This window comes from Cupressus sempervirens, chromosome 5 (genome assembly GCF_028749045.1).
Source record: "Cupressus sempervirens isolate cs-2001-9-10 chromosome 5, ASM2874904v1, whole genome shotgun sequence".
Classification (NCBI taxonomy): domain Eukaryota; kingdom Viridiplantae; phylum Streptophyta; class Pinopsida; order Cupressales; family Cupressaceae; genus Cupressus; species Cupressus sempervirens.
The window spans coordinates 400,114,513-400,138,719 of NC_143122.1; the positions used below are offsets into that span (position 1 = coordinate 400,114,513).

Consider the following 24,207-nt stretch of genomic DNA (forward strand, 5'->3'; position numbering starts at 1 on the left):
AGAGAGATAACATCATCTACTTATCATTATAGGACATGATAAACACTAGGTGTATGTTATATGATTACAATATATTTCCTTTTTTATCTATTCTCAATGCTATTAGTACTATTTGTGTTGAGTGTTTGAAGTTTTATAAATTTGATATGAAACCATGATATAGCTATATCCAATGAAAGTTGATGAAAAAAGTGGGGTGGGGTGTGGGGCGGGGCGGGGCATGTAAAAAATTCAATTTGAATTAAGATGTTTCAATATTAGTTGTTTCCATAGAAAATTGTAATATATTTTATCCATTTGTTCCTTTATTAGCCAATTGGGCTACATCTGAGTTACCTTCCCTGTAAATGCGATTAAGTCTTACTTCTTCAAACTTATCCATAAGGTTGAGGATTTTCTCAAGTTTGGAATTTAAGACGCAATTAGGTGTTTTTCATTTTCTAAGTGCATTTAAAATAATTTGAAAATCTCCTTCTATTACGATTCTATTGAGTTTTAACCTAAGAAATTGTTTTAACCCTTCATGGAGAGCTTTAGTTCCACTGTGTTATTAGTGTCTATTCCCAAGGGTTTAATGATCTAATTTCTAGAATCTAGCCTAATAATACAATCGATCCCTACTTTCCCTAGGGTTCCTATTGAGGCTCCATCAAAATTAAGTTTCATCCATCCTTTGGGTGGAGGTTCCCACTTGCATTCGCTTCTAGCTTTACTATTCTTTTTTTTGTATGTAAGAGGTGGGTTGATTAAGTGTTGCCAATTTTGTTTAATTTCTACATCCCATTCTATGAATGAACCTTCTTCTTTTACTATCTTGCATAGCTCAATATTCATTACTTCTATTATACTTGCTTCAATTCTGTTGAGGAGAGAAGAAGCACTAAGTTCTATATAGACATCATCAAAAATTCCTCTATTCCTTTCTTTCCAAATCTCCCAAACTAGAATAGTAGGGGTGATATTCCATAGTTTACCATAAACTTTGTAGTTGGAATCTTTGGTCCAGCTAGATAAGTGGTCTTGCAAGGCCCCCAGAAGGGGAGCAATCTAGTTGAGTTTCTTCCTAAGCCAATCCCAACACTCTTTGGCATAGTGCATTGATAAAAAAAATTATTTACTCATATTATGGATTTTTTTTTACATAAATCACATCTTGAAGGGCCTTCAAATCCCATTTTCCTAAATCTATGTTATATTAGGATTCAATTTTGTATGGTTGCCCATAGGAATATGCCTGCCTTTGATAGTCCTACTGGGTCCTAGCAGAGATTAAGGGACATATTTATGGATTCCCATCTTTTTGAATTGATAATTAGACTGTATCCTTCCTTTACCTTGTATATTCCATCTTTAGAAGCTACCCAAATAAGTTTATCTTCCCTATCATAGTGATTGATTAGGCGGTCTCTTAGAATAGCCTCTAATTTCTCTCATTCATCTAGTTGAAGTCCCAAGATTCCTAGGGATTTCTATCTCCAAGTTACTTCTTCATTGGATGAAGTATTTTGGATATAATCAACTACCTTGACCCCCCATATAGAAGTTAGGATATTGTTAGTGATGATTAATAAATTTGATTTATCTAGGGGGAGGAGGATAGAGGGTGACCATTCCAAGAGTCTTCCCAGAATAAGGCTTTATCGCCTCTTCCTAAATCCCAAGTTATGTAATTAGAGATCAATGGGCAACATTTTTGCATAAAATTCCAAGCTTTTGATTCTTTAGGAGGATGCTTAGTTCTCAAGAGAGATGAGCTATCAGTTGCATTCAGGTATTTTCTATATAGTATTCTAGTCCATTTTCTATCTCTTTCTTGATACATTTGCCAGACTTGTTTGGCTTCTAGTGCTCATTTTTCCAATCAAGGTTTTTGACTCCTAATCCTTCTACTTCTTTTGGGCTACAGATCTTGTCCCATTAGATTAAAGCTTCTTTCTTCTTATCTTATGTTCCTTTCTAGAAGAAGTTCCTAAATTTTGCTTCTATTTTCTTATTGATGTTCTTTGGTAGTTAAAGACATAACAATTGATAAGTGGGTATCACTGAAATAACTACTATGATTTTAGTTGTTCTACCAACTTTGATTAACCATTTTTCTTTCCATGGTGCTTTCATATGATTGTCTATTCTTTCTACTTTTTCCAAATAGATTCCTAAATATTTACATGGGAAAGTTCCTTTCTTATATCCTAATTCATTGTAGATATAGTCTTCCATTTCTAGTGGTGTGTTGAGGAATAAGATTTCTAATTTTTTAGTATTAATAATTTTTCTTGAAGGTTTAGTTTAGTTTTCTATAATATTTTGAAAATTTTGTACCTCTTCTTTAGATGCAAATTGTCGATGGGTGATGTTTGAGATGTTCTCACTGACCATTATGCCTTTAATATATTTGTTAGTTTGAGCTCTTTTGATGGTTCTCCCAAAGGTTTCCTCCATAATAATGAAAAGGAAGGGTGATCGGGTCACATATTCCCCTAGAAATACTAAAGAAACCTTCCAGAGTTCCATTGATCAGAAGTAATATTTTTAGAGAATTTGAGATACATTGAAAAATGATATTGATCCATTGATGCAATAATCCGAATGCTTCTAGAATTTTGCATAAGAATCTCAAATCCACCCTAATCATATGCTTTCTGTATATCTAGTTTCATCAACATACTTGCATCCTTATTCTTTGATGCTAAATGAATAGTTTCTTGGATAATTGATATACCATCTAAAATGGATATACTTGACACAAACCCTATTTTTTATTCTGAGATAAATTTGGGAAGAAAAAATTTAAGATGGTTTGCTAAAGTTTTAGATAAAATTTTATATATAGTATTACAGAGAGCTATCAGTCTAAAGTCTCTTGGTTTCTCAACATCCCTTTTTTTATGTATTAGGGTTAGGAATGTGTGATTAATTTCTATTAATAGTGATCCTTCATTTCTTGTAGCTTCAATTTCTTTCCATAGATCTTTCCCTATAATTTTCCACCATTTTGAAAAAAAGAATGCTAGGAATCCATCTAGTCTTGGTGATTTATCACGATTTATATTAAATAGTGTTGTTTTTAGTTTATGCAAGTGAGAAAGGTTTGTTGAGAGACAAGTTATTATCTTCTTTTGAGATAATTTTTGGGATTTTTTTCAACATCTCATCTTGACCTACTCAGTTTGAGGATTCAAAGTTATTTAGGATATTCTTAAAATAATCTACAAATATCTCTGAGATACATGATAAGTAGAAGATTAATTATAGCACCAAACTTATCAATTCCATGGATTATGGAATTCAACAACTCTATTAAGTCAATTTTGTTAAAATTTTGGCATGTATTTGTATTTTAAGGAAGATTAATTATTATTATATATAGATGAATCATCAAAAAATATATGTCAATGAATCAGCCTTCTTCATATTGTTTTAACAATTTACTTGGAGATCTTAGAAATGATTGTGAAATAAAATTTTGTAGATTAGCATTCACACTAGGTCTATTTTAATAAGATTAGTTTAAATGTAAAACTATAGTATGTAATTTTTATGAAATAATTCAAGTTAAAATATTTATACTAACATTTATGATTCTATTTATAAAATTAATTATTATTGAGTAGGTTTCAAAACAAAATTCATTAACTTATAGTTAAAATGTTTCTATATAATCATTTCATAACTTCTATAAAATAATTAAAAATAGGGGAAATGTTAAATAAAAATATCAAATGGGTCTTATAATCATAATTAAATTTAAAAGGTTATCATTATTACATTTGTATAAAAATACATATATATTTTAAAAAAAGATTGAATATTGAATATATAATTATTTACTATCAACATTATATATATTTTATAAGGCTTCTTGTATGTAGTTGCTAACTTTGACCCTTGGTGAAATAGTGAGGCTTGTTGCCTGTAGTGGTTATAACCAAGGGTTAAAGATTTTTTTAACAAATAACTATGTTATGTGCATAATAATATTAAGAAAATTAAAAAGTATGAGCGGGAGAGCGACGACAAGGGGGCTAGCCTAGTTTCTAGCTCAACAGATGCTTGCGATGGTGAGGGTGAGGAGTCTGAAGCAGATGAGGGTGATGGATGGGGGGCCTTCTTTGTGTTGGTTCCCTCTAGCTTTGTTGGGTGTTGTTATGTTTTGAGGGTTGATATGTTTAAGTTGTGATTGTCCTAGTAGACATGCATGGAAAATTGACAATATCAGATTTCCACAATCCATTTGTAATGCAAGTTCATTTTGGATTTGATTGTGTGTGTTTTTTAGCATCATCATTTTAGATCACTCTCTATAATCCATCATCAGGATGGCAGAGTGCAGGATGAATGCAAAATGTCAAATCATAGGCAAGGCATGTGAACTATTTTATAGAATGCCTTAAAGAAATGTGGTCAAGAAACATAGTATGTGCTAAGCACTAGTATTTCAATATTGCCAAGCTGCTACATTATTTCAAATGAAAAAGATTCACCAAATATGAGCCGAAAAAGTGGTTATCTTGATTTTTTTGAACTAGTTGAAAGATAAGGATGATGAGCTGGTGGCACAAAATTCTATGTAAACTATTTTAAGGAAAATTCAAGAGGATATTCAAGAAGTTTCTAGAGGAAACATAATATGGGTTAGATGCAATGAATCCTACCTAATCCATACAAATTGAAATTAAAGAATGGAAGAATGAAGTGGGAACGAGAACTCCAAGACCTCTATTTAAGGAGTCATAGCCCAAGAAGCAAATGTTGCTACTGAAGAGCCAAACTGCAAAGTGGTTAGAGGGTTGTCAAGGAGAAGACATCTAGGAGAAGGAAGAACACAGAGGCTCTGCTTCTATAAGTGGTCATGAAGAGATGATTTCAATAGTACATTGAGGATGGATACTCAAGGAGACTAAGCTTGAGAGGAGGGTAAGTTGTCAAGAGTTGCAGTGATTGAGGGCCAGGCAATGGTATCAGCTGAGAAGTGATCTGAGATCTACAAGTTAAGTTGTATGTTGTAGTCGGGTCAAAGATTTTCTAATACTCTCTAGCAATTGTATTAGATATAAAAATTCTATGGACTTAGATTGGTTTAATAGCCATTTGTAAATCCTTTAACTGGGTGGCATTCCAAGTGAATGTTCTAAAGTCCTCTAACTAAGCCCACTTCTAACAAGGTGGTTAAATCCTCTAAAAAGGTCACATTTAACAGTGTGTTGTAAGCCTTTAATAGGGCAGGCCTTTTATAGGGCATCACTTCAGAAGAGTGAGAATTGAGTAGCATGTTACTGGTGGTTTTTTCCAAATTGGATTTCCACGTAAATCACTGTGTTATGTGTTGATTTCTTATGTGTTATGCTTGCATATTGATTTATAGTAACTTGCTAGTTAGAAAAGTTAAAGCTCTGATGAATGAATGGTTGAATGGGCTCACTATACTTAGTGAAAATTTTGAATAGGACATTTGGACCTTGAATAACAATTGGTATCAGAGCCATGTGTTGATTTAGTTTCAAGGTACTAGAAGTAGGAAGATCAAGATGTCCAAAAGAGAAGTTCCCAAGCTCAACAAAGATAACTTTGCTGCATGGCAGAGTCTGATGAAATTGCACCTTGGATCATTAGGTGACTATGCACAAACCTCAATTGGAATAGAACATGTAAATCTAGCAGGACCTCTTACTACAGATGATTTGAATAAAAAGGAGCACAATCAAGCAATGTTGGAAATCACCTCTGCACTTAATTATGTAGAATATGATGACATCAAAGATTGTGACACTGCATTCAAGATGTGGAAAGCCTTATCAGATATCTATGGAGGAGATCAAAATGTCCAAAGAGCAAAGAGAGAAAGCCTAAGAGGAAATTTTGATGACATGAAAATGAAGGAAGGTAAAAATGTTGCTCAATATGCTATAAGAATGAAAGAAGTGGTAAGTGCAGTAGGTAGTCTAGGTGGCCAATTGGAAGAAGAAACTATCATCAACAAATACTTAAGAACTCTACTTCCTATCTATGCTATTAGAGTTTTAGCCATCCAAGAGCTAAGGTGTGTACAAGGAAACACACTAACCTTTGAAGGAATAGTAAGAAGACTTACTGCATTTGAATTGTCCAATTTTGATAACTATAGACCTGAGAACCTTGAATTTTCTTTCAAGACCAAGATGACAATAAAAGACACTAAGGAGGAGACATCAAGAAAGAAGAGAAGAAAAAGAAAACATGCATCAAGTGATAGTAGCACAGATGAGGAAGATGTGGAATAGTTAGAAGCACTATTGGCTAGGAGATTCCATAGAGGCAAAGGTAAATTCAAAGGTAAGCTCCCTATCATATGTTTCAATTGTAATAAAGTAGGTCATATTGCTACAAGATGTACACAGAAGAAGACCTAAAATGAAGGAAACAAGTACATGAACAAAAGAGAAGATGATAGCAAATACTACAAAGAGAAAGGCAAAATATGCTACATTGTTGAAGAAGATTCTGATAAGAATGATGATGAAGGAATCTATGTGGCCATGAAGGATGAATCAAATAAAGATGAAGATGAAGCAACAACATTGATTATCTATGTGAACAAGAATGAAAAGTGGATCATAGACAGTGGATGCTCACATCACATGAAAGGAGATAAAAGTAAGTTCATTACCTTTACATAATATGATGAAAATAGTGTTAGATTTGGTAATGATGCTCCTTGTCAAATCAAAGGAAAAGGCTCTATTCAACTCATAGAGAAAATTTCATGTGATAATGCATACTATGTTGAAGGATTGAACTACAACTTGTTGAGTGTATCATAGTTAGGCAATGTAGGTTGCAAAGTAGAGTTTGGAAAAAAAACCGCCAAGATCTATGACACTGATGAAAATCTGATAGGAAAAGGTGAAAAAACTAGGAGTAATTTATTTTACCTAGTTATAGAAGATGCAACATGTCTTATAATTAGACTTGATGACATGTGGTTGTGGCATAAAAGGCTGTGTCATGTTAACTTTGATAATTTGATTAGTATCAGCAAGAAGAAGAAGGTTAAAGGGTTGCCCAAATTGAAGAAAACTGAAAACACAATGTGAAAACAATGTCAACTAGAGAAGATGACTAAGTCTAGCTTCAAAAGAAAAACATACACCTCCAAAGAAGTACTAGAGTTAGTCCATATAGACTTATGTGGTCTAACAGAAGTGCAAAGCTACCTAGGAGATAGATACATAATGCTATTTGTAGATGATTATTCTAGGATGATGACTACTATGTTTTTAAAGGAAAAATATGATGCATTTCAAATGTTTAAGTGGTATTTGGATAGAGTTGAGAAGGAAATAGGAAAGAACCTGAAATGCCTAAGGTAAGACAGAGGAGGTGAGTTCACATCAAAAGAATTTGAGATATTCTGCAATGATAAAGGTATCAAAAGGCAAACATTATCACCAAGAGCTCCACCACAGAATGGTATTGTTGAAAGAAGAAATAGGTCAATTATTAACTGTGCTAGAACCTTGATAATGGAAAAAAAATTTGTACTAAAGTACCGGAGAGAAGTTGTGGGTACTGTAGTCTACACACTGAATAGAGTTCAAGTCAAGAAAGGTACAAATGCAACACCTTTTGAATTGTGGTATGGTCACTCACCCAATGTTAAACATTTCAAAATATTTGGTTGTAAATGCTATATTCTTAAAGATACTAGAAATGGAAAGTTTGATGCAAAGAGTGATTAAGGCATATTCCTTAGATACTCCATTAGAAGTAAGGCATATAAGTGTTTGAATACGAACACTAGCAAGATTGTGGAGAGTGCAAATGTAAATTTTGATGAGCATGTAGAAGTTCAGGTTGATGAAACTAAGCAATATGAGGATTATAGATCCTTTATATACTTCTATGAAGGAATGACTGTTGAAGACAATGCTACAAATCAAGTTGGGAATCAACAACAAATTTTAGTATCAGCCGAGTCACAGCTAGTGAATGCTGAGCTACAGAATGTAGAAAATGCATATTTTGGTTTTGAAAATAGTATACATGAAATGAGTGATGAAGTTCCAAATGAAGAAGAACAAAATGACTCTGAATCTGAGGGATCAAACATGGAAAGAAGGACATAACCAAGATTAGCCAAGTATGTGAGAAGACATCACCTTGCAAAACAAATCATTGGTGACAAGGATGCCAAATCAATGACAAGGAATAGATTGAGGAATGAATCACGTCTATTGAGAAAGGTTGAACCTAAAACAATGAAAGATGCTCAACAAGATGATGACTAGTATAAAGCCATGGAAGAGGAGATAGATCAAATTGAGAAGAACAAAACATGGACTCTAGTTCCTAGACCAGCTGATAAGAATGTGATTGGTACCAAATGGGTGTTTAGAAAAAAATTGATGAGAATGGTGAGATAAAAAGAAACAAAGTCAGATTAGTTTGCAAAGGCTATGCATAAGAAGAAGGACTGGATTGTGGGGAAACATTTGCCCTTATTGGAAGAATTGAAGGAGTAAGAACATTACTTGCATATGCTACATAGAAAGGTATCACAGTGTACCAAATGGATGTGAAGGCTAATTTTTTGAATGGTATATTGGAAGAGGAAGTCTACATAGAACAACTAGAGGGATTTGTAGATGACAAGAAAAAGGACATGGTCTACAAACTACACAAGGCACTTTATGGATTAAAGCAAGCACCTAGAGCATGGTATGCGAGAATGCACAAATATCTTGTGAAAATAGGATTTGAGAGAACAGATGACAACAACAACTTGTATATCAAAGCTGAAAAAGGTAAAGACATTTTGATATCAGAAATCTTTTTTGATGACATAATATTTGGAGGAAAAGATGCTCTATGCAAAGATTTTGCTGATCAAATGAAGCATGAATTTGAGACGTTAATGTTTGGAGAAATCAAATTCTTTGTTGGATTACAAGTACATCAATTAAAACATGGCATATTTGTGACCCAATACAAATACATCAAGGAGATACTAAAGACATTTGCGTTAGAAGACTCAAAACCAGTTAGCACATCAATGGCAACAAGACATACGTTATCCAAGAATGATGAGTTTTCTGAAGTAAATCAAACATTATATAGATCAATGATTGGAAAGCTGCAATATGTTGTACATAGTAGACTAGACATTGCATTAGCTGTTGGAATAGTGGCAAGATTTTATGCAAATCCAAGAGAAAATCACTTAATGGTAGTAAAGAGAATACTAAGGTACCTAAAAAGAACTGATGACTTTGGTTTTTACTACAAGAGGAATGAAAAGTTTGAATTGAGAGCCTACATTGATGTAGATTGGGGAGGTAACATTGATGATAGAAAAAACACCAGTGGAGGAAAATTTTCTTGGGAAAAAGGTTGATTAGATGGACAAGAAAAAAGCAAAGTTGTACCTTACAGTCCACTGTTGAAGCTGAATATGTTGCACCTGCTATAAACTGCACCAATATTGTATGGATCAAACATTTGTTGCAAGGTATGAAGGAAGAAGTAACTGAGCCTATGATACTTTATTGTGATAATACAAGTGCTATCAACATATCAAAGAATTATGTAATGCATGCTAAAAGCAAGCATATTGCAATCAAGTATCACTATGTAAGAGAATTGGTAGAAGACAAACAAGTGAAGATGGAATATGTTAGCTCAAAAGAACAGATTGCTAACATTTTCATAAAAGCACTAGCTAAAGATGCTTTTGAATATCTTAGAGGTAAGTTAGGGGTGATACCCCTAGCCAAGGCTACTTGAAGCAAAAGCAAGACTGCCCTGCATCAAATAAGTTGATTGTTGAAGACTTTACACATTGATGCAGAGGATGTTTACTTTAGGATTTGTGCCTAGAGAAATAGAAGTGTTGAAGTTCCAAATTAGTCACAAGAAAAGTGATAGAGGGAGAAATTGAATGGACCTACAAAAGCTACACTTGCATATTAAGATGCTAATATGTCTTTGGCATTGTTATCAAAGAGGGATAAATTGTGAGAAACTGATCACATGCTAATGATATGGTAATCAAAAGTATGAGGGAGCTACTGATCAAATGAAGATAGAGGGAGAAGTTGATAGAAATAATAAAAATTTGGTCAGCACAGTAGAAGATGAGCAATGCACAGGGAGAAGAACAAAGAACAAGGATACAACAGTTAAGAGAGAGAAGCATAAATGAAGCAATCAGAATAATAGAGGGAGATGTGAAGTTAAAATTACTTTTTGTCATTTGATTTACTATTCTAACCTAGTTAGCCTGTGGTTAAATAGTTTAGTCTGATGGTTGATCAGTTTGGTTTTCCATCAATGCCAAAGAAGGAGATCATTGGAAATCTAATTGAAAAGCTCATTGTTGAAGATCAAAGAGGGAGATTGTTGCAAAGAAAGAAGATTGTTGTTAAAAGAATGTTTTCAATCATTGTTTTGTCATTGATGAAAAAACTTCTATTTGTAGGAATGAGATTTTCATATAAGATCCAAGTACTATAACTTAGTTGATTGATGAAGAGGATTTGATCAATAAAATTTAACAAGAGCACTTAAGGAAAAGGTTGAGTTATAATATTGTAATGAAGTGCAAGGATCAACTGAGACAATGGTTAAATGATGTATGGATAACATACTCAAAGATACAAAGGTTGGTCACACTTAGAAACATTGGAGAAAGAAGTTGTAAGAAGGTTGATTGCATAGCTTAAAGTAAGATCATTAGTGGATGCCAAGAAAGTTAATTGAAGCCGAGAAAATTCTCAATTGGAGCTGAGTATCAAGAAATTCTAGTGTGTGCCAAGTGATCTTCAGGTGTCGAGTGAAGTTCAAGTGTTGAGCATTAGAAAATCTTAGTTGGTGCCAAGTGATCTTCAGGTGCCGAGCACCAGGAAAAACACAGTTGATGCTGAGTAACACAACATGTGTCAAGCACTAGTATTTCAATAGTGTCGAGCTGCTACATTATTTCAAATGAGGAAGATTTTCCAAATCTAAGTTGACAAAGTGGTTATCTTGAATTTTGTGAACTAGTTGGAAGATAAGGATGATGAGCTAGTGCCACAGAATTCTATGTAAACCATTTTTAGGTGAATTCAAGAGGATTATTCAAGAAGTTTCTAGAGGAAACATAATATGATTTAGATGCAATGAATCCTACCTAATCCATACAAATTGAAATTAAAGAATGGAAGAATCAAGCAGAAAAAGGAACTTCAAGACTTTTATTTAAGGAGTCATAGATCAAGAAGCAAATGCTACTGATACTATTGCTGCTGAAGAGCCAAACTACGAAGTGGTTAGAAGGGTGTCAAGGAGAAGACATCTAGGAGAAGGAAGAGCACAAAGGCTCTACCTCTATAAGTGGTCATGAAGAGATGATTACACCGGTACATTGAGGATGGAGACTCAAGGAGACTAAGCTTGAGAGGAGGGAAAGTTTTTAAGAGTAGCAGTGATTGAGGGCCAAGCAATGGTATGAGCTAAGAAGTGATCTGAGATCTGCAAGTTAAGTTGTATGTTGTAGTCAGGTCAAAGATTTTCTAATACTCTCTAGCAATTGTATTAGATATGAAAATCCTATGGACTTAGGTTGGTTTAATAGCCATTTGTAAATTTTTTAACTAGGTGGCATTCCAAGTGAATGTTCTAAAGTCTTCTAACCAAACCCACTTCTAACAGGGTGGTTAAATCCTCTAACAAGGTCACATTTAACAGTGTGTTGTAAGCCTTTAACAGGGCAAGCCTTTCACAAGGCATCACTCCAGAAGAATGAGAATTGAGTAGCATGTTACTGGTGGTTTTTTCCAAATTGGGTTTCCACGTAAATTATTGTGTTATGTGTTGATTTCTTATGTGTTATGCTTGCATGTTGATTTATAGTAACTTGCTAGTTAGAAAAGTTAAAGCCTGGATGAATGAATGGTTGAATGTGCTCACTATACTTAGTGAAAAGTTTGAATAGGACATCTAGAACTTGAATAACTGATTCACACCCCTGTCCCCCCCCAATTATTCTAAAGCATATCTAACAAAACTCACAAGAAACCAATACAACTTTAGGACCTTAACAGTAACATGTTCAAAACATATTGTTATTGATGATGGGACAAACCAGCTCCCCCATCTATAAGCCAACATCAATTTTTTTTAAAACAATTACTCTTTCCATGAGTGGATTCTAGAAGAAAAGACTACATTACAAGTAAATTTATTAGTACTCGATCTAAAACAAAAAATTAGTACCATTCCAACAACCAAGAATATTGCAAAGATTGTCATTTTGAACAAAAAGTGGGTAAATATAAAAAATAAGTTAAAGTTGTCACAATTTTTATTTTCTAGTAAAAAATACAATAGTTTTTACTACACTCCTCTATCTAAGAAAATGAGAGATTTGAAAAATTGAATTGATTCCTCTTTTAGAAGGTTTCTAAAATAAATGCTCATTAGTTCAGTTCTATCAAAAGCATGAACAATTAAATATTTACCATTCCAACTTTATAATTACATTTTTCAAATTAAACTAGCCATGCACAACATGTGCATCTTGAGAGTTTTTAATCAAGATGACATCTAAAGATACTCTATAAAGCATCCTATCTATTCACAACTCTATTTTTCTGTGTATGAAGCACATGCCATCAAAAAGATCTAAATGATTGTTGACTAGGGCATAGATTGATGGAAATCTGATTGAAAAGCTCATTGTTATTGAAGATCTAAAAGGGAGATTGTTGTAAAAGAATGTTTTCAATCATTGTTTTGCCATTGATGTCAAACCTGCTATTTGTAGGGATGATATTTTCTTATAAGATCCAAGCACTATCACTTAGTTGATTGGTGAAGAGGATTTGATCAACAAGATATAACAAGAGCACCTAAGGGAAAGATTGAGTTATGATGTTGTAATGAAGTGCAAGCATCAATTAAGACAATGGCTACATAATGTATTGATGACATAATCAAAGATACAAAGGTTGGTCACACTTAGATATATTGGAGGAAGAATTTGTAACAAGGATGACTGCAAAAGCTTTAACTAAGATCATTAGTAGGTGTCGAGCAAGTTAGTTGAAGCCAAGAAAATTCTTAGTAAATGTTGAGTAACAGATATTTCTAGTGTGTACCAAGTGATCTTCAAGTACCAAGTGAAGATTAGGTGGAGAGCATAAGAAAATTTTCAATTGGTGCCGAGTGATCCTGAGGTGCCGACCATCAAGAAAAACATAGTTGATGCCAAGTAACACAGTATGTACTGAGCACTAGTATTTCAATAGTGCTAAGCTGCTCCATTATTTCAAATGATGTAGATTTGCCAAATCTAAGATTACTTAGTGGTTGCAATGAATTTGGTGAACAAGTTGGATGATAAGGATGATGAGTTGTTGGCACAGAATCTTATGTAAACCATTTTTGGGCAAATTCTAAGGGATTATTCAAGAAGTTTCTAGAGGAAAAAAAATATGGGCTTGATGCAATGTATCCTACCTAATCCATGTGAATTAAAATTGAAAAATGGAAGAATTGAGTGAGAAAAGGAACTCCAAGAATTCTATTTAAGAAGTCATAAACCAAGAAGCCAAGAGCTACTGATACTGTTGTTGCTGAAGTGCCAAATCTATGAAGTGGTTGAAAGTGTATCAAGAAGGAGGCATCTAGGAGAAGGAAGAGCATAGAGGTTATGCTTCTACAAGTGGTCATGAAGAGATGATTGCACTGGTACATTGAGTATGGAGTCTCAAGGAGAGAAAGCTTGAAAGGAGGGCAAGCTGTTAAGAGTTGCAGAGATTGAAGGCCAGGCAAGGGTATGAGCTGAGAACTGATCTGAGATCTACAAGTTAAGTTGTATGTTGTAGTCAAGTCAAGATTTTCTAATACTCTAGCAATTGTATTAGATCTAAAAATCCTATGGACTTAGGTTGGCCTAACAGCCATTTGTAAATCCTTTAACCAGGTGGCATTCCAAGTGAATGTTTTAAAGTCCTCTAACTAGGCCCACTTCTAATAGGGTGGTTAAATCCTCTAACAAGGTCACATTTAATAGTGTGTTGTAAGCCTTTAATAGTGCAGGCCTTTCATAGGCCATCACTTCAGAAGGGTGAAAATTGAGTAGTATATTACTAATGTTTTTTTCCAAATTAGGTTTCCACATAAATCACTATGTTATGTGTTGATTTCTTATGTGTTTCACTTGCATGTTGTTTTATAGTAACTTGCTAATAAGATAAGTTAAAGTTTGGATGAATGAATGGTTAAAAAGGCTCACTATACTTAGTGAAAAGTTTGAATAGGATAGTTGGACCTTGAATAAATGATTCAACCCCCCTCCCCTTAGTTATTCTAAAGAAATTCTAACAATTGGTATCAGATCCATCTACTGATTTGGTTTCAAGGTACTAGAAGCAGGAAGATCAAGATGTCCAAAAGAGAAGTTCCCAAGCTTAATAAAGACAACTTTTTTACATGGCAGAGTTTGATGAAATCACACCTTAGATCAATAGGTGACTATGAAAAAACTTCAATTAGAATAGAGCATGTAACTCCAGTAAGACCCCCTCACTGCAGATGACTTAAACAAAAAGAAGGAGCATAACCTAGCAATGTGTGAAATTGCATCTGCAGTTAGCTATGTTGAATATGATGACATCAAAGACTATAACACTACATTCAAAATGTGGAAAACCTTATTGGACATCTATGGAGGTGATTAGAATGTCTAGATAGAAAAGAGAGAAAGCCTAAGAGGGAAGTTTGATGACATGAAGATGGAAGAAGGTGAAAATGCTGCTCAGTACACTACAAGAATAAAAGAAGTGGTGAGTGCAATAAGAAGTCTAGGTAGACAACTGGAAGAAGAAACATCCATTAGAAAATGCTTAAGAAATCTACTTCCTGTCTATGCTATAAGTGTTTCAACCATTCAAGAGCTTAGGTGTGTACAAGGGAACACACTAACCTTTGAAGGAATATTTGGAAGACTTACTGCATTTGAGCTATCCAATTTTGACAAGTACAGACTTGAGAATCTTGAATCTTCTTTCAAGGCCAAGATGACAATAAAAGAGACTGAGGAGGACACATCAAGCAAGTGAAGAAGAAAAGGAAAAAATGCATCCAGTGATAGTAACACATATGAGGAAGATGTGGAACAATTAGAAGCATTACTAGCCAGGAGATTCCATAGAGGTAAAGGCAAATTCAAAGGTAAGCTCCCTATCATTTGTTTCAACTACAGTGAAGTATGTCATTAACCTACAAGATGTACATAGAAGAAGAACTACAAAGAAAGAAACAAGTACAGAAATAAAAGAGAAGATGACAACAAAGATTAAAAGGAGAAAGGCAAGAGATGCTACATTGTTGAAGAAGATTCTAATGAAAATGATGTTGAAGTAGTCTATGTAGCCATGAAGGATGAATCAGACAAAGATGAAGATTAAGCAACAACATTAGTTACCTATGTGAACAAGAATGACAAGTGGATCATAGATAGTGAATGCTCACATCACATGACAAAAGATAAAAGTAATTTCATTACTTTTACTCAATATGAAGCAAATAGTGTTAGATTTGGTAATGATGTCCCATGTCAGATCAAAGGAAAAGGCTCTATCAAACTTACAAAGAAAATTTCATGTGATAATGCATACTATGTTGAAGGATTGAATTATAACTTCTTGAGTGTATCTCAATTAGGCAATGTAGGTTGCAAAGTGGAATTTAGAAACAAAACTGCCTAGATCTATGATACTGATGGAAATCTGATAGGAAAAGGTGAACAAACTAGGAGTAATCTATTTTATCTTGATATGGAAGATGAAACATGTCTTTTTGTTAGATTTGATGATGTGTGGTTATGGCATAAAAGGTTGTGTCATGTAAATTTTGATAATCTGATCAACATTAGCAAGAAGAACAAAGTTAGAGGCTTGCCCGAGTTATAGAAACCTAAAGACACAATGTGTAAACAATGTCAACTAGGGAAAATGACTAAGTCTAGTTTCAAAAGAAAAACATACACTTCCAATGAAGTACTAGAGTTAGTTCATACAGACTTGTGTGGCCCAATAGAAGTGCAAAGATGCCTAGGAGACAGATACATAATGCTATTTGTAGATGATTATTCTAGGATGATGACTACTATGTTTTTAAAGAAAAAATCTGATGCATTCCAAATGCTCAAGTGGTATTTGGCTAGAGTTGAGAAGGAAACAAGAAAGAACCTGAAATGCCTAAGGTCAGACAGAGGAGGTGAGTTAACATCAAATGAGTTTGAAACATTTTCCAATGACAAAGGTATCAAAAGGAAAACATCAACACCAAGAACTCCACCATAGAATGGTATTGCTGAAAGGACAAATAGGTCAGTGATTGACTATGCTAGAACCTTGATGATGGAAAAATATGTTGCACTAAAATATTGGACAAAAGTTGTAAGTACTGCAGTCTACACATTGATTAGAGTCCAAGTCAAGAAAGGTACAAATGCAACACCCTTTTAATTATGGTATGGTCATTCACCTAATGTTAAACATTTCAAAGTATTTGGTTGTAAATGCTATATTCTAAAAGACACTAGAAATGGCAAGTTTGATGCAAAAAGTTATGAAGGTATATTCCTTGGATACTCCACTAGAAGTAAGGCATATAAGTGTTTGAATGCTAACACTAACAAAGTTGTGTAGAGTGCAAATGTAAACTTTGATGAGCATGCAAAAGTTTAGGTTGATGATTCAAAGAAGACAAAGGATTATAGATCATTTGTATACTTCTACGAAGGAATGGCAGCCAAAGACAATGCTGCAAATCAAGTTGGGAATCAACAACAAACTTTAGTTTCTGCCAAGTCTCAACCTGTAAATGCCGAGTTACATTCAAAAGTTGAGTTGCAGAATGTAGAAAATGGACATACCAACTCTAAAAATAGTATGGAAGAAATAAATGATTAAATTCCAAGTGAAGAAGAATGGAATGACTCTAAAGCTGAAGGATCAAACGTGGAAAGAAGGATTGAACCCATATTAGCCAAGTATGTGAGAAGACATCACCCTACAGATCAAATCATTAGTGACAAGGATGCCAAACCCATGACAAGGAATAGACTCAGTAGTGAAGCATCTCTACTAAGTAAGGTTGAACCTGAAATAGTAAAAGATGCACTACAAGATGATGACTGGTATAAGGCCGTGAAAGAAGAGACAGATCAGATTGAGAAGAACAAAACTTGGTCTATAGTTCCCAGACTAGCTGATAAGAATGTGATTGGTACCAAATGGGTGTTTAGAAGCAAACTTGATAAAAATGGTGAAATAGCAAGAAACAAAGCCAGATTAGTTTGTAAAGGCTATGCGCAAGAAGAAGGACTTGATTATGGAGAGACATTTGCCCCTGTTGCAAGAATGGAAGGAGTAAGAACATTACTTTCATATGCTGCATATAAAAGTTTAAAAGTCTACCAGATGGACATGAAGTCAGCTTTTTTGAATGGCATACTGGAAGATGAATTCTACATAGAACAACTAGAGGGATTTGTTGGTGAGAAGAATAAGGACATGGTCTACAAGCTACCCAAAGCACTTTATGGATTGAAGCAAGCACTTAGAGCATGGTATGAGAGGTTGCACAAATATCTTGTGAAAATAGGATTTGAAAGAATAGATGGTAATAGCAACTTGTACATCAAAGCTAAGGAAGGTAAAGACATTTTGATTTTAGAAATATTTTTTGATGATATAATATTTGGAGGAAAAGATATTCTTTGCAAAGATTTTTCTAATCAAATAAAGCATGAATTTGAGATGACAATGTTTGGAGAAATAAAATTCTTTGTTGGATTGCAAGTACATCAGTTAAAGCATAGCATATTTGTGACTCAATCCAAATACATCAAGGAAGTACTCAAAACATTTGGGCTAGAAGAATCAAAACTAGTTAGCACACCAATGGAAACTGGACATAAGCCATCCAAGAATGATGAATCTGCTAAAGTAAATCAAAAATTGTATAGGTCAATGATTGAAAAGTTGCAATATGTTCTACATAGTAGACCAGACATTGCATTAGCTATTGGAATAGTAGCAAGATTTCCTACCAATCCAAGGGAAAATAACTTGATGGCAGTGAAGAGAATATTGATACTTGAAAGGAACTGATGACTTTGGTTTATACTGTAAGAGGAATGAGAAGTTTGAACTGAAAGCTTACATCGATGCAGATTGGGGAGGCAACATTGATGATAGAAAAAGCACCAGTGGAGGAGCACTTTTCTTAGGAAAGAGGTTGATTACATGGACAAGAAAAAAGAAAAGTTGCACCTCACAGTCTACTGCTAAAGCTGAATATGTGGCAACTACTATAAACTGCACCAATATTGTATGGATCAAACATTTGTTGCAAGGTATGAAGGAAGAAATAATTGAGCCTGTGATACTCTATTGTGATAATACAAGTGCTATTAATATGTCAAAGAACCTTGTAATGCATGCCAAAACTAAGCATATTGCAATCAAGTATCACTATGTAAGAGAATTGGTGGAAGACAAATAGGTGAAGATGGAATATGTTAGCTCAAAGGAATAGATTACTAATATCTTCACAAAAGCACTACCTAAAGATTCATTTGAATATCTTAGAGGTAAGGTAGGGGTGATACCCCTAGCTAAGGCTACTTGAAGTAAAAGAAAGAATGCCCTGTATCAAATGAGTTGAATGTTGAAGTTTTTACATATTGATGCAAAGGATGTTTACTTTGGGATTCATGCCTAAAGTAGTAGAAGAACTAAAACTTCAAATTAGTCGCAAGCAAGGTGATAGAGGGAGATATTAAATGAACCTATAAAAGTTACATTTTCACATTAAAATGCTAATATGTCTTTGGCATTGTTGTTAGAGAGGGAGAAGTGAACAACTGATCAACAACTATTGTAGATAAAAGATTCAGACAAAGGGAGAAGTAGACAATTGATCAAATAAAGATAGAGGGAGATTTTAGAGGTTGATCAAAACAAAAAAAGATGAATAAAATAGAGGGAGAAAGATAAAGATAAAGGATACAACAGCAAAGAGGGAGAAGTGAAATGAATCAATTAGAATAGTAGTACAAGATGTGATGTCACAATTTAATTTTTGGCATTTGACTTACTGTTCTGAACCTAGTTAGTTTGTGGTTGAATAGTTTAGTTTGATGGTTGATCAGTTTGGTTTGCCATCAATGCCAAAGAGGGAGATTGTTGGAAATCTAATTGAAAAGCTCATTGTTGTTGAAATCTCAAAGGGAGATTTTTGTAAAAGAATGTTTTCAATCATTGTTTTTCCATTAATGTCAAACTTGCTATTTGTAGGGATGATATTTTCTTATAAGATCTAAGCACTATCACTTAGTTGATTGATGAAGAAGATTTGATCAACAAGATGTAACAAGAGTACCTAAGGGAAAGGTTGAGTTATGATGTTGTAATGAAGTGCAAGGATCAGTTAAGACAATGGCTAAGTAATGTATTGATGACATACTCAAAGATACAAAGGTTGGTCACACTTAGATATATTGGAGGAAGAAGTTGTAACAAGGATGACTGCAAAAGCTTTAACTGAGATCATCGGTAGGTGCTGAGAAAGTTAGTTGAAGCTAAGAAAATTCTTAGTAGAAGCCAAGTAATAGATATTTCTAGTGTGTGCCGAGTGATCTTCAAGTGTCAAGTATAAAAAAAATTTAGTTGGTGCTGAGTGATCTTCAGGTGTTGAGCATCAAGGAAAACATAGTTGATGTCGAGTAACACAGTATGTGTTGAACACCAGTATTTCAATAGTGCCCAATTGTTACATTATTTGAAATGATGTAGATTTTCCAAATCTAAGCTGACTTAGTGGTTGTATTGAATTTTGTGAACAAGTTGGAAGATAAGGATGATGAGTTGTTGGCACAAAATCTTATGTAAATAGTTTTTGGGTGAATTCTAAAGGATTATTCAAGAAGTTTCTAGAGGAAACAAAATATGGGTTAGATAAAATGTATCCTACCTAATCCATGAAAATTAAAATTGAAAAATGGAAGAATTGAGTGGGAAAAGGAACTCCAAGACTTCTATTTAAGAAGTCATAAACCAAGAAGCAAAGAGCTACTGATACTATTGCTGCTGAAGTGCCAAATCTATGAAGTGGTTGAAAGGGTGTCAAAAAGGAGACATCTAAGAGAAGGAAGACCACAAAGGTTTTACTTCTATGAGTGGTCATGAAGAGATGATTTCACTGGTACATTGAGTATGGAGATTCAAGGAGAGAAAGCTTGAAAGGAGGGCAAGCTGTTAAGAGTTGTAGAAATTGAAGGCCAAGCAAGGGTATGAGCTAAGAAGTGATCTGAGATCTGCAAGATAAGTTGTATTTCGTAGTCATGTCAAGATTTTCTAATACTCACTAGCAATTGTATTAGATTTGAAAATCCTATGGACTTAGGTTGGCCTAACAACCATTTTAAATCCTTTAATAGGGTGGCATTCCAAGTGAATGTTTTAAAGTCCTCTAACCAAGCCCACTTTTAATAGGGTGGTTAAATCCTCTAACAAGGTCACATTTAACAGTGTGTTGTAAGCCTTTAATAGGGCAGGCCTTTTATAGGGTATCACTTCAGAAGGATGAAAATTGAGTAGCATGTTACTGGTGGTTTTTCCCAAATTGGGTTTCCACATGAATCATTGTGTTATGTGTTGATTTCTTATGTGTTTCACTTGCATGTTGCTTTATAGTAACTTGCTAATAAGATAGGTTAAAGTTTGGATGAATGAATGGTTAAAAAGGCTCACTATACTTAGTGAAAAGTTTGAATAGGACAGTTGAGTCTTGAATAATTGATTCAACCCCACCCCCCCGCCCCACCCCCCACTCTTAGTTATTCTAAAGCAATTCTAACATAGACTTATTGATGGTAGTTCTCAAAAAATTTCCCTATATGGGGAAAAGTAGTAAAATATTAACACCTAAGGCTTTCTTACTATGAAATTATATCTAATGAATACAAAATTATTATTTTCCTACTTGCCTATAATAGAGGTATTCCCAACCTTAATACAATAGAGCCGATTCTTCAAATAGATGGGAAAAACTTATTTAGTTTGAAAGGAAGAGCATAAAATTCTTCACTTCTAGGGTTAGTTTTGAATTTATGTGACTTCTTCGACCAATGCCAACCTTGGTCTTTCCTTATTGAAATCTCATGTACATGCAAAGTGCTATCCAATACTATTGCTACAAATCTAGTAACTATTGTTGGTGATGAGAAAATCACATTTAGAATATCGTTGAATTGCAAGATAATCTAGTTAGAAATATAATTTAGTTCCAAAATGTCATAGTTCAACTCAATGTCACCAAAATAAATGTGATATCAACTTTCTCTAGTTCCTCAAAAAGAGGAATAGAAATCCTATCCATCGGGATCTAGTGTGGACTGTACCATGCCTAGAAGCAATTGTGAACTCATTGAAATACCGAGGTATAGATAAGCCCAAAAACAAAGAAAAACCAAGGATAAAAATTGTCCTGAAACTATTTAGATTGCGATATTGGAGAAAGCTAAGCCCACTACTAGCTACTCATCAAAATAAAAAAAACTCATAAAACAACATAGAGTTACCATTTTTCTGACTACAAGTATTAATTTGTGCAAACTAATCATAAGCTTTCTTTTTCTTTTGTTGAATCCTCGATAGCTTTCTGTAATTTTTGTATTGTTTTCTTGCCTATGGTAATCTAAACCTTACGATGATTTATTTTTGTGCTTGACTTGTCAATATCCTACTCAAATTGATGTAGACAATTCAAAATTTGGCAAATCAAACAAATAAATTTAGTAAATTTAGCATAGCTAAAAAACACACAAATAGTACTTACACTCTGCAATTTTGCAACTTTAGATTTTTGCTTTTGTAACTTTTCTCCTCCTGCATTCTCCATCTTGGTTTGAAGCTTAGAAACCTAAAAGAGAACAATAGTATTAATTAGAACGTATGGCTTACATAATTTCATATGAATGGCTCCAAACCTATCTTTCCAACCTTCTCCTTGAGCTTTTTAGAGCCTTTTACAAGATGTGCAAGCTCTTTTTCTTCATTTGCCATGACTTGATCAAGTTCTTTTAGCCTATCTTGTTCACTCTTTGATGCTTGTGCTATAGACTTCAAAGAATCAAGTTGCTTCTTGATGTCAACATGCTGACCATAGAGTCCTTCTATATGTAATCAGAACAATGGTAAGATAAGGTAAACCATTTCCATGGCTAAAAATGTGGCAATGATGTCTACAAATTATAGTTTGGAAATACTGTTGTTCAGTTTCTAGACCTCCAAGCATGTCATGACTAATTCTAGTTCCAAATGTGACATGGCCTTCTCTACTCCTTGATACTACTTAACAACAACACTTATCCTTTGTTGTATATTTTTAAGTTGTTCAACTAAGTTTTCAAGTTCCTTTTTAGCACTCGCAATAGCTTCCCCAGAAACACTAGAAGCTTTTATGGATGTTCCCATTCTACCACCTTGTGGTTTCCCACCGTCACCACTCATTGTACCAAACTTCTCAAAAACTGCACCATCCAATGTGACCACATGTCTGAACTCTTTTTCTAGACCATAGACAATTCAAGTGGTGTAACAAAACACAATAAATATAATTAAAAGATTAAACAGACAAGTTTATGAAAATATACAAAATATTTAAGAAAGAGGTGCTGAAAACAACATTTATTACTGTCATTAATAGATATATGAAATTAGAATATGCATAATTTGGTAGTGGCATCCAAATGCGTGAACCTTGAAAAACTTTTTTTTATAATAAATGTAAAACTAACCTCAATTTTATAACTAGTTGATATTTTCTTACAAATCCAACCAATAAAATGAATGCTACCATAGAATAAGGGGCAAAGACGGAGACAATTAAAAAATAAGTAAAGAATGTAGTCTACTTGGTCTAGATCTTTTGCTACAATAGTGTTTCCTAGTGCAGCGTAAAATGCCAATTTAATGTGCTCATCCTGAATAGTTACTAAGTCAAATAAGTGTGGCACACCTTTTGGTGTTTTAGCTTTCTCCTTTATTCTTTGAAGATGGTTCTCTTGCTTCTCTTGAATAACACATCAAAACAAAATGAGAAGTTATTATACTTTCTTCAATTTTTCTCTAAGTTTGAGGGACAGTAGGGATGGAACAAAAGATCTCAAGGAAAACTAGGAGCATTATTAATAAAATATATACCTATTATTTTCCAAAAATTAAAAATTAAAAAAGAAACAATTTAACTTTTGGTAATTAATATGATTTAAAGAAGTTGAAATTACATTGACAATCAATTGATGCAATGATTGACAACATATATCTATAGTATAATATTTACATTATTCATCAAAAGATACAAAATATGATTTTACAAATGTCCACTACAAATACCTTGACATACCCATTGCTCAAACCCCTAGACCCACCTAGCTCCTACAAGGGAATCTCAACTAACCTTTCATGTGCATCCCACCCCTCAACATCCCATCATTATACTATACTACAGTGGTCTTAAATCATCCTTCAATGCACAATATACACATCTCTATTCTCTTAGAAGTAAGCCTCTATATTATTCATTTATGTAGTCTGGAGGCACATAAACTTGCAACTTTAGGTTCATGGTATTTTAGATCTTTTTACATTCCTTTGAATGCTATTTTTTTGGTTTGTGTAGTTCACAGTCCACAGTTACATCTTGCTCACAGTCTAGGAGAAGAAATTTGTATTATAAGAATATTTTTATTACGAGTAATGAATATTTTATATTACTTTATTTGTAAAGCTGATATAAGAGGAGCAGAATATAATTGTGCTCTCAAAATCAAACATGATAAAATTAGTAAAGATTAAAGAAAAGTATTTATGATATAAGGTAGTTAAAGTTGCCTTAATGGGAGAAAAAGGCAAGGTTACGGTTCAACAGTTGTTCTAACCATTCAAGAGATCATGGCTATTAAAATATAGGCTCCAAATCTATTAAGGAATTCTTGTTTTTCTTTCCATCCATTATAATAAAGAGAATCATTTAAATAGTACAAAAAGAAGCTCTAGCTAGGACAACTTATTACTATTACATTAGATGCTACAATCACATTGAGAAGGACAAGCCAAATGGCAAGGGACACCAACTACAAGTACAACATCTATGTTTACTGAATGTTTGAAA

At 33.8% G+C, this 24,207-nt stretch overlaps 1 pseudogene; it reads right to left on the reverse strand.

Moving 5' to 3' along the window:
• Window positions 1–21,064: 21,064 nt before the first annotated feature.
• On the reverse strand, window positions 21,065–22,544 carry LOC149556505 (uncharacterized; annotated as a pseudogene).
• Window positions 22,545–24,207: the final 1,663 nt, after the last annotated feature.